Source organism: Tursiops truncatus, unplaced genomic scaffold, assembly GCF_011762595.2.
Source record: "Tursiops truncatus isolate mTurTru1 unplaced genomic scaffold, mTurTru1.mat.Y mat_scaffold_466_arrow_ctg1, whole genome shotgun sequence".
Lineage (NCBI taxonomy): Eukaryota > Metazoa > Chordata > Mammalia > Artiodactyla > Delphinidae > Tursiops > Tursiops truncatus.
Window position 1 is genome coordinate 42,305 of NW_022983317.1, and position 10,092 is coordinate 52,396.

General features: G+C 43.7%; 1 long non-coding RNA gene across 1 annotated transcript; it reads left to right on the forward strand.

Annotated features, from left to right (window-relative positions):
- The first annotated feature begins 2,486 nt into the window (after positions 1 to 2,486).
- LOC141277766 (uncharacterized) lies at positions 2,487 to 8,758 on the forward strand. Its single transcript, XR_012329577.1, has 3 exons — positions 2,487 to 2,497; positions 7,152 to 7,233; positions 8,732 to 8,758. It is a non-coding gene; the product is annotated as an uncharacterized lncRNA (long non-coding RNA).
- Positions 8,759 to 10,092: the final 1,334 nt, after the last annotated feature.

The following is a 10,092-nucleotide window of genomic DNA, read 5'->3' on the forward strand; positions in this document are numbered from 1 at the left end:
ACAGCTTTCCCCCCTTGTTGTCCATACGTTTGTTGTCTACATCTGTTGCTCTATTTATGCCTTGCAAAATGGTTAATCTGTACAGTTTTTCTAGGTTCCACATATATGCATGAATATACAAGATTTGTTTTTCTCTTTCTGACTTACTTCACTCTGTATGACAGTCTCTAGATCCATCGACGTCTCTACAAATGACCCAATTTCATTCCTTTTCATGGCTTAGTAATATTCCATTTTATATATGTACCACAGCTTTATGCATTCGTCTGTCTGTGGGCATTTAGGTTGCTTCCATTACCTCGATATTGTAAATAGTGATGCAATGAACATTGCGGTGAATGACTCTTTTTGATTTATGGTTTTGTCTGGGTATATGTCCAGTACTGGGATTGCTGTATCATATGGTAATTCTATTGTTAGTTTCTTAAGAAATTCCATATTGTTCTCCATAATGACTGTATCAATTTATATTCCCAACAATAGTGGAAGAGGGTTCCTTTTCTCCACACCCTTTCCAGCATTTTTTGTTTGTAGATTTTCAATGATGCCTATTCTACCAGGTGTGAGGTGATACCTCATTGTTGAATCCATTTCGTTGAGCAAGGGGTAGCTCTTGTCTATTACATATTTGGCTTATGGAACGGTATCTGTGCTAATTTCAAACTCTGCTTTTATGCAGCACCCCAACTCACCTTCCCCCTTAAGCAGGCATAAGTTGGTTTTCTAAACTTGAGACCCTGTTCTGTTTTGTAATTCAGTTCATGTGTAGCCAAGTTCACATTCCGTGTATTAGTGATACCTTATGATGTTTCTTTTTCTGTGTGACTTATTTCACTTAGAATCATCGTGCCTCAATCCACTCATTATGCTGGTACGGGCCTGGTGACATAGATTTCATTGCTGAGTGGTATTCTGTTGTACAGAAGTACCGCAACTTCTTTATCCATTATTTGCTCTCTGGGATATTTAACTTGTGCCGTAGAAGAGATTCCTGTAAAAAGAGCCGTCCCAAATTTTGGGGTTGCTGTGTCTTTTTGATATTAATTTCCCTAAGCTATAGGACCATAAGTGGAAGTGCCCTAGGCTCTGTTGCTTTGTTTTTTAGATGTTTCAGGAAACACCATACACTTCTCCCGAGTGTCTGTTGGCAATTTACATCCCGCCCATCAGCATAACAAGGCTCCCAGTTCTCCATGGCCTGTCCTGCCTTTCTGGATTTTACACTTTATTTTAGATGGCCCTTTTGACCGGGGGGAAGTGAGACTTCATTGTAGTGCAGATTTCCTTTGCAAGCTTGCTTGGTTGGCCAAAAAGGGCGTATGCGTTTTTTCCTGAATATATTCAGGAAAAAACGCATACGCCCTTTTGGCAAAGTGCATCATTGTGGACGTTCTGCCTCTTTTCCTATGCTTTCAATGCAATTCCAGTCTACCTCCTGAAATCGGTATCCTGCAATTCTGCCCCGCTTTCAAGTCCTCTTGGCAGCCTTACTTCAGTATATTTTTGGACGATAGCTGTCATTTATAACTCTGCAGGTTTGTGAATTACAGAGCCCCTGAGCTCCTTTCTTCAACTCGCTTTCTTGTGAGCTGGCCGCAACACCGCAGGATGGCTTCAGGCCCTAATCTGGTTCCGGCACGGCACGCTGAGCCTTTGGTTATTCCTCTTCCTGGTGGGAAATGAGAGTTAAATTTGCCCGTCCAGACACCTCCAGCTAGTCTCTCATTGGTTCTCCCTATTCCTGTTCATCTTCCGCAGAAATTGCAAACTGGGCCAAACAGGAGGTTAAAGGCGCTGACTCTCCAAGTCGGGAGAGTGTTAGTAAAGCGTCTGGAATGTTGCACCCGAGTACCAGGGGAGGAAAACTGAGACATATTTGAACACGTCTCCCGTTCACACGGTTGATCATACTCTGGGTTCCACATGCATGTTTTAGCTGAAGGAAGAATACCTTAAACCTGGAGAGTTGAGACCCGTGGAATGGGTACCATGCAATATGACTTCAAAGGGTCTTCATTTGCTCACCGAACCTCTCCAATCCTATCACTGCTGCGTTTATGCCCCTGTACACATGCTTGATTCTCTTTCGGAGACATAGCAATCCATAGGTTTTAAGATACTTACTAGTCAGGTACATTCTTAGGCGTTTAATATGGGGTGTTGAGTCCATTTCGTTGAGCAAGGAGTAGCTCTTGTCTATTCCATATTTGGCTTAAGGAACTTTATCTGTGCTCATTTCAATCTCTGGTTTTATGCAGCACCCCAACTCACCTTTCCCCTTAAGCAAGCATAAGTTGGTTTTCTAAATTTGAGACCCTGTTCTGTTTTGGAATTCAGTTCCTGTGTAGCCAAGTTTACATTCCGTGTATTAGTGATATCTTATGATGTTTCTTTTTCTGTGTGACTTATTTCAGTTAGAATCATCGTACCTGAATCCACTCGTGCTGCTACGGGCCTGATGACATAGATTTCATTGCTGAGTGATACTGCATTGTACGTAAGTACCACAAGTTCTTTATCCATTTTTCACTTTCTGTGATATTGAACTTGTACGGTAAACGAGGTTCTTGTAAACAGAGGCGTCCCAAACTTTGGGGTGGCTGTGTCTTTTTGATTTTAATTTCCCTAAGCTATAGGACCATAAGTGGAAGTGCCCTAGGCTCTGTTGCTTTGTTTTTTAGATGTTTCAGGAAACACCATACACTTCTCCCGAGTGTCTGTTGGCAATTTACATCCCGCCCATCAGCATAACAAGGCTCCCAGTTCTCCATGGCCTGTCCTGCCTTTCTGGATTTTACACTTTTTTCAGATGGCCCTTTTGACCGGGGGGAAGTGAGACTTCATTGTAGTGCAGATTTCCTTTGCAAGCTTGCTTGGTTGGCCAAAAAGGGCGTATGCGTTTTTTCCTGAATATATTCAGGAAAAAACGCATACGCCCTTTTGGCCAAGTGCATCATTGTGGACGTTCTGCCTCTTTTCCTATGCTTTCAATGCAATTCCAGTCTACCTCCTGAAATCGGTTTCCTGCAATTCTGCCCCGCTTTCAAGTCCTCTTGGCAGCCTTACTTCAGTCTATTTTTGGACGATAGCTGTCATTTATAACTCTGCAGGTTTGTGAATTACAGTGCCCCTGAGCTCCTTTCTTCAACTCGCTTTCTTGTGAGCTGGCCGCAACACCGCAGGATGGCTTCAGGCCCTAATCTGGTTCCGGCACGGCACGCTGAGCCTTTGGTTAATTCCTCTTCCTGGTGGGAAATGAGAGTTAAATTTGCCCGTCCAGACACCTCCAGCTAGCCTCTCATTGGTTCTCGCTATTCCTGTTCATCTTCCGCAGAAATTGCAAACTGGGCCAAACAGGAGGTTAAAGGGACTGACTCTCCAAGTCGGGAGAGTGTTAGTAAAGCGTCTGGAATGTTGCACCCGAGTACCAGGGGAGGAAAACTGAGACATATTTGAACACGTCTCCCGTTCACATGGTTGATCATACTCTGGGTTCCACATGCATGTTTTAGCTGAAGGAAGAATACCTTAAACCTGGAGAGTTGAGACCCGTGGAATGGGTACCATGCAATATGACTTCAAAGGGTCTTCATTTGCTCACCGAACCTCTCCAATCCTATCACTGCTGCGTTTATGCCCCTGTACACATGCTTGATTCTCTTTCGGAGACATAGCAATCCATAGGTTTTAAGATACTTACTAGTCAGGTACATTCTTAGGCGTTTAATATGCGGTGTTGAGTCCATTTCGTTGAGCAAGGAGTAGCTCTTGTCTATTCCATATTTGGCTTAAGGAACTTTATCTGTGCTCATTTCAATCTCTGGTTTTATGCAGCACCCCAACTCACCTTTACCCTTAAGCAAGCATAAGTTGGTTTTCTAAATTTGAGACCCTGTTCTGTTCTGTAATTCAGTTCCTGTGTAGCCAAGTTTACATTCCGTGTATTACTGATATCTTATGATGTTTCTTTTTCTGTGTGACTTATTTCAGTTAGAATCATCATACCTGAATCCACTCATTGTGCTGCTAAGGGCCTGATGACATAGATTTCATTGCTGAGTGATATTGCTTTGTAAGTAAATACCACAACTTCTTTATCCATTTTTCACTTTCTGCGATGTTGAACTTGTACTGTAAACGAGGTTCTTGTAAACAGAGGCGTCCAAACTTTGGGGTGGCTGTGTCTTTTTGATTTTAATTTCCCTAAGCTATAGGACCATAAGTGGAAGTGCCCTAGGCTCTGTTGCTTTGTTTTTTAGATGTTTCAGGAAACACCATACACTTCTCCCGAGTGTCTGTTGGCAATTTACATCCCGCCCATCAGCATAACAAGGCTCCCAGTTCTCCATGGCCTGTCCTGCCTTTCTGGATTTTACACTTTTTTCAGATGGCCCTTTTGACCGGGGGGAAGTGAGACTTCATTGTAGTGCAGATTTCCTTTGCAAGCTTGCTTGGTTGGCCAAAAAGGGCGTATGCGTTTTTTCCTGAATATATTCAGGAAAAAACGCATACGCCCTTTTTGGCCAAGTGCATCATTGTGGACGTTCTGCCTCTTTTCCTATGCTTTCAATGCAATTCCAGTCTACCTCCTGAAATCGGTTTCCTGCAATTCTGCCCCGCTTTCAAGTCCTCTTGGCAGCCTTACTTCAGTCTATTTTTGGACGATAGCTGTCATTTATAACTCTGCAGGTTTGTGAATTACAGTGCCCCTGAGCTCCTTTCTTCAACTCGCTTTCTTGTGACCTGGCCGCAACACCGCAGGATGGCTTCAGGCCCTAATCTGGTTCCGGCACGGCACGCTGAGCCTTTGGTTAATTCCTCTTCCTGGTGGGAAATGAGAGTTAAATTTGCCCGTCCAGACACCTCCAGCTAGTCTCTCATTGGTTCTCGCTATTCCTGTTCATCTTCCCAAGAAATTGCAAACTGGGCCAAACAGGAGGTTAAAGGGACTGACTCTCCAAGTCGGGGAGAGTGTTAGTAAAGCGTCTGGAATGTTGCACCCGAGTACCAGGGTAGGAAAACTGAGACATATTTGAACACGTCTCCCGATCACATGGTTGATCATACTCTGGGTTCCACATGCATGTTTTAGCTGAAGGAAGAATACCTTAAACCTGGGTAGTTGAAACCCGTGGAATGGGTACCATGCAATATGACTTCAAAGGGTCTTCATTTGCTCACCGAACCTCTCCAATCCTATCACTGCTGCGTTTATGCCCCTGTACACATGCTTGATTCTCTTTCGGAGACATAGCAATCCATAGGTTTTAAGATACTTACTAGTCAGGTACATTCTTAGGCGTTTAATATGGGGTGTTGAGTCCATTTCGTTGAGCAAGGAGTAGCTCTTGTCTATTCCATATTTGGCTTAAGGAACTTTATCTGTGCTCATTTCAATCTCTGGTTTTATGCAGCACCCCAACTCACCTTTACCCTTAAGCAAGCATAAGTTGGTTTTCTAAATTTGAGACCCTGTTCTGTTCTGTAATTCAGTTCCTGTGTAGCCAAGTTTACATTCCGTGTATTACTGATATCTTATGATGTTTCTTTTTCTGTGTGACTTATTTCAGTTAGAATCATCATACCTGAATCCACTCATTGTGCTGCTAAGGGCCTGATGACATAGATTTCATTGCTGAGTGATATTGCTTTGTAAGTAAAGACCACAACTTCTTTATCCATTTTTCACTTTCTGCGATGTTGAACTTGTACTGTAAACGAGGTTCTTGTAAACAGAGCCGTCCCAAACTTTGGGGTGGCTGTGTCTTTTTGATTTTAATTTCCCTAAGCTATAGGACCATAAGTGGAAGTGCCCTAGGTTCTGTTGCTTTGTTTTTTAGATGTTTCAGGAAACACCATACACTTCTCCCGAGTGGTTGTTGGCAATTTACATCCCGCCCATCAGCATAACAAGGCTCCCAGTTCTCCATGGCCTGTCCTGCCTTTCTGGATTTTACACTTTTTTCAGATGGCCCTTTTGACCGGGGGGAAGTGAGACTTCATTGTAGTGCAGATTTCCTTTGCAAGCTTGCTTGGTTGGCCAAAAAGGGCGTATGCGTTTTTTCCTGAATATATTCAGGAAAAAACGCATACGCCCTTTTTGGCCAAGTGCATCATTGTGGACGTTCTGCCTCTTTTCCTATGCTTTCAATGCAATTCCAGTCTACCTCCTGAAATCGGTTTCCTGCAATTCTGCCCCGCTTTCAAGTCCTCTTGGCAGCCTTACTTCAGTCTATTTTTGGACGATAGCTGTCATTTATAACTCTGCAGGTTTGTGAATTACAGTGCCCCTGAGCTCCTTTCTTCAACTCGCTTTCTTGTGAGCTGGCCGCAACACCGCAGGATGGCTTCAGGCCCTAATCTGGTTCCGGCACGGCACGCTGAGCCTTTGGTTAATTCCTCTTCCTGGTGGGAAATGAGAGTTAAATTTGCCCGTTCAGACACCTCCAGCTAGTCTCTCATTGGTTCTCGCTATTCCTGTTCATCTTCCGCAGAAATTGCAAACTGGGCCAAACAGGAGGTTAAAGGGACTGACTCTCCAAGTCGGGAGAGTGTTAGTAAAGCGTCTGGAATGTTGCACCCGAGTACCAGGGTAGGAAAACTGAGACATATTTGAACACGTCTCCCGTTCACATGGTTGATCATACTCTGGGTTCCACATGCATGTTTTAGCTGAAGGAAGAATACCTTAAACCTGGAGAGTTGAGACCCGTGTAATGGGTACCATGCAATATGACTTCAAAGGGTCTTCATATGCTCACCGAACCTCTCCAATCCTATCACTGCTGCGTTTATGCCCCTGTACACATTCTTGATTCTCTTTCAGGAGACATAGCAATCCATAGGTTTTAAGATACTTACTAGTCAGGTACATTCTTAGGCGTTTAATATGCGGTGTTGAGTCCATTTCGTTGAGCAAGGAGTAGCTCTTGTCTATTCCATATTTGGCTTAAGGAACTTTATCTGTGCTCATTTCAATCTCTGGTTTTATGCAGCACCCCAACTCACCTTTCCCCTTAAGCAAGCATAAGTTGGTTTTCTAAATTTGAGACCCTGTTCTGTTCTGTAATTCAGTTCCTGTGTAGCCAAGTTTACATTCCGTGTATTACTGATATCTTATGATGTTTCTTTTTCTGTGTGACTTATTTCAGTTAGAATCATCGTACCTGAATCCACTCATTATGCTACTACGGACCTGATGACATAGATTTCATTGCTGAGTGATACTGCATTGTACGTAGTACCACAAGTTCTTTATCCATTTTTCACTTTCTGTGATATTGAACTTGTACGGTAAACGAGGTTCTTGTAAACGGAGGCGTCCCAAACTTTGGGGTGGCTGTGTATTTTTGATTTTAATTTCCCTAAGCTATAGGACCATAAATGGAAGTGCCCTAGGCTCTGTTGCTTTGTTTTTTAGATGTTTCAGGAAACACCATACACTTCTCCGGAGTGTCTGTTGGCAATTTACATCTCGCCCATCAGCATAACAAGGCTCCCAGTTCTCCATGGCCTGTCCTGCCTTTCTGGATTTTACACTTTTTTCAGATGGCCCTTTTGACCGGGGGGAAGTGAGACTTCATTGTAGTGCAGATTTCCTTTGCAAGCTTGCGTGGTTGGCCAAAAAGGGGCTTATGCGTTTTTTCCTGAATATATTCAGGAAAAAACGCATACTCCCTTTTTGGCCAAGTGCATCATTGTGGACGTTCTGCCTCTTTTCCTATGCTTTCAATGCAATTCCAGTCTACCTCCTGAAATCGGTTTCCTGCAATTCTGCCCCGCTTTCAAGTCCTCTGGCAGCCTTACTTCAGTCTATTTTTGGACGATAGCTGTCATTTATAACTCTTCAGGTTTGTGAATTACAGTGCCCCTGAGCTCCTTTCTTCAACTCGCTTTCTTGTGAGCTGGCCGCAACACCGCAGGATGTCTTCAGGCCCTAATCTGGTTCTGGCACGGCATGCTGAGCCTTTGGTTAATTCCTCTTCCTGGTGGGAAATGAGAGTTAAATTTGCCCAGTCCAGACACCTCCAGCTAGCCTCTCATTGGTTCTCGCTATTCCTGTTCATCTTCCGCAGAAATTGCAAACTGGGCCAAACAGGAGGTTAAAGGGACTGACTCTCCAAGTGGGAGAGTGTTAGTAAAGCGTCTGGAATGTTGCACCCGAGTACCAGGGTACGAAAACTGAGACATATTTGAACACGTCTCCCGATCACATGGTTGATCATACTCTGGGTTCCACATGCATGTTTTAGCTGAAGGAAGAATACCTAAAACCTGGGTAGTTGAAACCCGTGGAATGGGTACCATGCAATATGACTTCAAAGGGTCTTCATTTGCTCACGAACCTCTCCAATCCTATCACTGCTGCGTTTATGCCCCTGTACACATGCTTGATTCTCTTTCGGAGACATAGCAATCCATAGGTTTTAAGATACTTACTAGTCAGGTACATTCTTAGGCGTTTAATATGCGGTGTTGAGTCCATTTCAGTTGAGCAAGGAGTAGCTCTTGTCTATTCCATATTTGGCTTAAGGAACTTTATCTGTGCTCATTTTCAATCTCTGGTTTATGCAGCACCCCAACTCACCTTTCCCCTTAAGCAAGCATAAGTTGGTTTTCTAAATTTGAGACACTGTTCTGTTCTGTAATTCAGTTCCTGTGTAGCCAAGTTTACATTCCGTGTATTACTGATATCTTATGATGTTTTTTTTTTCTGTGTGACTTATTTCAGTTAGAATCATCATACCTGAATCCACTCATTGTGCTGCTAAGGGCCTGATGACACAGATTTCATTGCTGAGTGATATTGTTTGTAAGTAAATACCACAACTTCTTTATCCATTTTTCACTTTCTGCGATGTTGAACTTGTACTGTAATCGAGGTTCTTGTAAACAGAGCCGTTCCAAACTTTGGGGTGGCTGTGTCTTTTTGATTTTAATTTCCCTAAGCTATAGGACCATAAGTGGAAGTGCCCTAGGCTCTGTTGCTTTGTTTTTTAGATGTTTCAGGAAACACCATACACTTCTCCCGAGTGTCTGTTGGCAATTTACATCCCGCCCATCAGCATAACAAGGCTCCCAGTTCTCCATGGCCTGTCCTGCCTTTCTGGATTTTACACTTTTTTCAGATGGCCCTTTTGACCGGGGGGAAGTGAGACTTCATTGTAGTGCAGATTTCCTTTGCAAGCTTGCTTGGTTGGCCAAAAAGGGCGTATGCGTTTTTTCCTGAATATATTCAGGAAAAAACGCATACGCCCTTTTTGGCCAAGTGCATCATTGTGGACGTTCTGCCTCTTTTCCTATGCTTTCAATGCAATTCCAGTCTACCTCCTGAAATCGGTTTCCTGCAATTCTGCCCCGCTTTCAAGTCCTCTTGGCAGCCTTACTTCAGTCTATTTTTGGACGATAGCTGTCATTTATAACTCTGCAGGTTTGTGAATTACAGTGCCCCTGAGCTCCTTTCTTCAACTCGCTTTCTTGTGAGCTGGCCGCAACACCGCAGGATGGCTTCAGGCCCTAATCTGGTTCCGGCACGGCACGCTGAGCCTTTGGTTAATTCCTCTTCCTGGTGGGAAATGAGAGTTAAATTTGCCCGTCCAGACACCTCCAGCTAGTCTCTCATTGGTTCTCGCTATTCCTGTTCATCTTCCGCAGAAATTGCAAACTGGGCCAAACAGGAGGTTAAAGGCGCTGACTCTCCAAGTGGGGAGAGTGTTAGTAAAGCGTCTGGAATGTTGCACCCGAGTACCAGGGGAGGAAAACTGAGACATATTTGAACACGTCTCCCGATCACATGGTTGATCATACTCTGGGTTCCACATGCATGTTTTAGCTGAAGGAAGAATACCTTAAACCTGGGTAGTTGAAACCCGTGGAATGGGTACCATGCAATATGACTTCAAAGGGTCTTCATTTGCTCACCGAACCTCTCCAATCCTATCACTGCTGCGTTTATGCCCCTGTACACATGCTTGATTCTCTTTCGGAGACATAGCAATCCATAGGTTTTAAGATACTTACTAGTCAGGTACATTCTTAGGCGTTTAATATGCGGTGTTGAGTCCATTTCGTTGAGCAAGGAGTAGCTCTTGT